The sequence below is a fragment of the Choloepus didactylus genome, chromosome 18 (genome assembly GCF_015220235.1).
Source record: "Choloepus didactylus isolate mChoDid1 chromosome 18, mChoDid1.pri, whole genome shotgun sequence".
In the NCBI taxonomy this organism is placed as follows: domain Eukaryota; kingdom Metazoa; phylum Chordata; class Mammalia; order Pilosa; family Megalonychidae; genus Choloepus; species Choloepus didactylus.
This window is the reverse complement of record NC_051324.1, coordinates 18,510,512-18,515,378: the sequence shown is the minus strand read 5'-3', so window position 1 is coordinate 18,515,378 and position 4,867 is coordinate 18,510,512. Positions and strand designations below refer to the sequence as shown.

Here is a 4,867-nt window from a genome sequence, read left to right as displayed (position 1 = left end):
ATTGACAAGCCCCCAGCTAGACTGACAAAATCAAAAAGAGAGAAGACCCATATAAACAAAATAATGAATGAGAAAGTTGACATTACTGCAGATCCTGAGGAAATTAAAAAAATTATAAAAGGGTACTATGAACAACTGTATGGCAACAAACTGGAAAATGTACAGGAAATGGACAATTTCCTGGAAACATATGAACAACCTAGACTGATCAGAGAAGAAACAGAAGACCTCAACCAACCAGTCACAATCAAAGAGATCCAATCAGTCATCAAAAAGCTTCCCACAAATAAATGCTCCGGGCCAGATGGCTTCACAGGAGAATTCTACCAAACTTTCCAGAAAGAACTGACACAAATCTTACTTAAACTCTTTCAAAACATTGAAGAAAATGGAACACTACCTAACTCATTTTATGAAGCTAACATCAATCTAATACCAAAACCAGGCAAAGATGCTATAAATTATTTTGTTTAAATGTGTGTCTACAAACAGCATAGAGTTGGATTTTGCATTTAAATACACTATGAAATTCTTTTTCCTTTAATTGGTAAATTTGGCTTATTTAAATTTATTGCTGTAATAGCTAAGCCTGGTTATTGCTCTCTTAAATTATTTAATTTTATATTTTCTTTTATAATTTTTAAAAACACTATTCTCTTGTATTCTGTATTTCCTGAGATTTATTTTGCATATTCTTCCTTTGTTTTTTTATTACATTCAAAATGCATAACTGCTAGTGTGACATGTACACTGATCTCTCAGAACATTTGACTGAACAATTAGAGATGAGAGCTATAAAAAACCTGTACAATCACTCTGGTATCATTCTTGACTATAACTTCTTATGCTATATTTCATCAACTCTAAGAAGCATATCTTTTCACACTTAATACCTAAGGAATTCCAATGAAGAAAATTTGAATCCTGCTCTGGCTCTCACTTTCTTTCCTAAAAGACTATGTAAGCATTGTTCTGATTTCTTCTAGTTTGTATGCTTCTATAGAGAAATGAGACACAAGGCATGTTTTTCAGTTTTAACTGACTTGATCTTTCTGCCAAAGGATTTGTTTTTTCTGAAACCTGAAAACTTTACTAGGACATACATCATCATGGGACCTCTATGTCCATATTTCCATACACATTTTGTCCTTTCTCAATATTTAGAAGTCATTCTTCCTTTAATTTTGAAAAAGTTTTCTAAAATGGATAGTCAGATAACTGTTCTGGTCCATTATTGAAGGTTACTTATTGGGAATTCCAAAAAGGCATGTATTGAACTTTCTTTGCATGTCCTATATATCAGTATTTTCCAATAATGTAAGTCACAAATGTGAGTCACATATGTGGATTTTAATTTTCTAGTAGTCGTATTATAACAAGTTTAAGAAGATGTATAAAACTGATTTTAACACTATATTTATTTAATCTGATATACTCAAATAGTTATCATTTCATCATGTAATTGTATAAAACAATAATTTATTTTATATTATTGTTTTTTACTACATCCCCAAATTCTGGTGTGCATGTCATTCTTATAGCACATCTAAATTTGGATTAGACCCTTTGTAGTGCTCAGGAGCCCAGTGTAGACAGTAGCTACTAGACAACAGAGCATTATATATGTGTGTGTGTGTGTGTGTGTGTGTGTGTGTGTGTATACACACACACATATACACATATTTTTTTCTCTTCCTTGGCCATCTCAAACCTTGTCTCTATATCTCTATATGTCTGCCCCCCTGTGTAGCTGCCAGATTTATTTTTTAATATTTATTTCTTGTATACTTTTTAAAAATTTTTTATTGTAATAACAAACATACAAGTGAAATTTTCCTCTTAACCACTTTCATGTTATAATTCAAGTGATATTAATTGCATTCAAAAGATTGTGCTATCATCACCAACATCTATTACCCCAATATTTTCTTCATATCAAACAGAAACTCTGTACCTGAGTTCTGTCAGATGACATTTCATGTCTTCTGATACTTTGACCTCTTCCCTGAGGTCTCGTATCCCTCCTTTCTGCTCTTGATATATACAGCAGAATGCTTTAGTGCATGTTTTAAGTACATGACTGTTTTTCCAGTATTTTTCAGCTGTTCATTGGCACCATATTTTTCTCAGTGTTTAGAAACTACCAACTGTTTCTCTTCATGACCACTCCCCTATTTTTTTCTTGAGTATCTTTGAATAGATTTGTGATGGTTATAGTTCCTTTTTGAAGTCTATACAGGGTGAAAGGCCTCCTGGTCAGTTTGTTCCTGAGAGGTTTCTGTTTGGGAAAGCAGCCTGCCCCATGATTCATGGTTGTTAGTACTTTTTATCATTATGTCTCTGTAGTCAGTGCTGATTGCTAAGGAATAACTGAAATGCCATCTCCTGCTTATAAAGTGGCATCTACAGACTCCAAAAATGGCCCACCTGGGTAACTTCTCATGTAGCCCTACCTGCTCTGCTCAAACTAAGTGCAGAGAAGACCATGCCCCCAAATAATGCACTCAATTCCCATTTTTATGACCAAGATTTTCTTGTTTTTGATTTTGGTTGACCATATCCCTAACAGTCATTAGGATCATACTGCTGTGGACCTACTTACCCACCACTACCCTTGCACTTCACTGCCTCATCTAAGCCCTCATCACTGTTTCTCTTCTGTTAGAGGTACAGAATCAAACATGAGAGGATGTTTCTCATCCTCTAATTCCAGTCTTAAATATGCAAGGAAATTACATTATTCTCAATTGGCTCCAGTCTTGCTAATTCCATTGGAAAAGAGATACATTGATACATTTTTATTAGGAGATTGATAAAAACTGAAGCACTTACTTCAATTTGGCTCTCTGAATTTGTGCCTGCTTCATTCAAAGACATCTCCTTGAGGCTTGGGCTGATCTACCATGCCTGAGTCAAGGGCAAGTTGAAGGCGAGAAACTGCAATGCTGAAACCCAACTGCAACTAGAAGCAACCAACCCTCAGGCCAGGTGACCACCTTATATTATAAAGAGGTAACAGGCCATATAAACAGAATAAGTCATTTTTAAATTAAGGAGCTATACAAAGTCCAGTCTAAAGAATTGATTAACAGCAAAAACAAACAAACAAGCAAACAAAACAGCAATTTATTGAACAAGGCATTTGAAATTTTACTTGTATATGTTCCTTCACCTTGAGGAAAGTTACTTGGCTCTTCTTTCTGATATCTACTATAGTGAGTGACTTTTCTTTGATTCTTGTCATACCTTCACTTGATCTTCACTATATCTAGAAGTCTTGAAACCTAGGTTATGTTTTAAAAGGCTTTAGAATTCTGTGGAAATATAATCATTATTCTATTTTGAAACCTGCTTTTTGGTTTGGGAAATGAAGAAATGTCATCTAATTTTTCTGCATTCAAAGAGGAAGTCTCCTTTTATCATAATATATAGTCCCAAGTATTCTGGCACTTTCAGCTAGTAGAGGATGAGAGGGACAAAGTATTGGTGTCATTAGACATCTCTGGTGAAAGCAGGGGAAAGGCATTAAAGTGATGGAGGAGGCCCATGAGTGAGGTTGGCCTGGGGATTGGAAAAATCTTCACCTGAACAACTGAGAGTTTACCATGGGACTTTGCAGGGGCTTAAAACAAATATGTTGAATAAGTAAATTGATTGGACTGATGTTTCCCCTTTTGGGGCATTTTCTTACAGTGACTCATGGAGCCAGAAGATAGGACAAATAGGACAGCAGTTATTGAGTTCATTCTTCTGGGATTAGTAGAAATGGAAAAGCTGCAATCTATAGTCTTTGTTCTCTTCATCTTTGCCTACATGCTCACAATTGGTGGCAACCTCAGCATCCTGGCTGTCATCTTGGTGAAGCCCAAACTCCACACTCCCATGTACTTCTTTCTTGGGAATCTATCAGCACTGGATTCTGGGTGTATCACTGTCACTGTTCCTGCCATGCTGGGTTGACTCCTGTCCCATAAGCATAATTTTCTATGATGTCTGCATCTCACAGCTCTTCTTCTTCAACCTTCTGGCAGGGATGGACTGCTTCCTGTTGACAGCCATGGCCTATGACCAATTCCTGGCCATCTGCCAGCCACTCACCTAAGCACCCACATGAACCAGGCAGTCCAGAGGATATTGGTGGCTGTGTGCTGGGCTTGTGCCCTCATCAATGCACTGACACACACTATTTCCCTAAGCACCCTCAACTTCTGTGTTCCAAATGAGGTCAACCACTTCTACTGTGACCTCCCACAACTCTTCCCACTCCCCTGCTCCAGCACCCAACTCAATGAGCTGCTGCTGTTTGGCATGGGTTTTTCAATGACAGGCATCCCTGTGGTTCTCATCATCACTTCCTACATCCACGTAGCAGCTGAAGTTTTATGAATACACTCAGTGGAGGGCAGGAAAAAGGCTTTCTCCACATGTGGCTCCCTCCTTACTGTAGTCTTTCTATTCCATGGGACAGGGATCTTCAACTACGTGTGTCTGGGTTCAGAGGAGGCTTCAGACAAGGATGAAGTGGTTGGGGTTTTCAACACAGTTATAAACCCCATGTTGAACCCACTCATGTACAGCCTCAGGAACCCTGATGTGCAGGGTGCCCTGTGGTGAGTCCTTGTAGGGAGGAGGTCATTGAGATGAGAGGTGGTAGAATCTCTTCTTTCCTACACTATTGGCTACAAAATATGTCCCATGAGGTCAGAGACCACAAAAATTGCTTCACACCCACCTATCTATCTTTTGTGCCAGAAAATTTTGCTTAACTGTTTCTCCTACAAGGAGAATCCTACCTAGTTCATTCTTTCTTTAAATAAAATTTGTTGAACTATTTCTATGAGTCAGACACCCATCTAGTGCCCTGGCT

The 4,867-nt window shown here is 37.7% G+C and overlaps 1 pseudogene; it reads left to right on the top strand.

Annotated features, from left to right (window-relative positions):
* Positions 1 to 3,699: 3,699 nt before the first annotated feature.
* On the top strand, positions 3,700 to 4,614 carry LOC119514648 (annotated as a pseudogene).
* Positions 4,615 to 4,867: the final 253 nt, after the last annotated feature.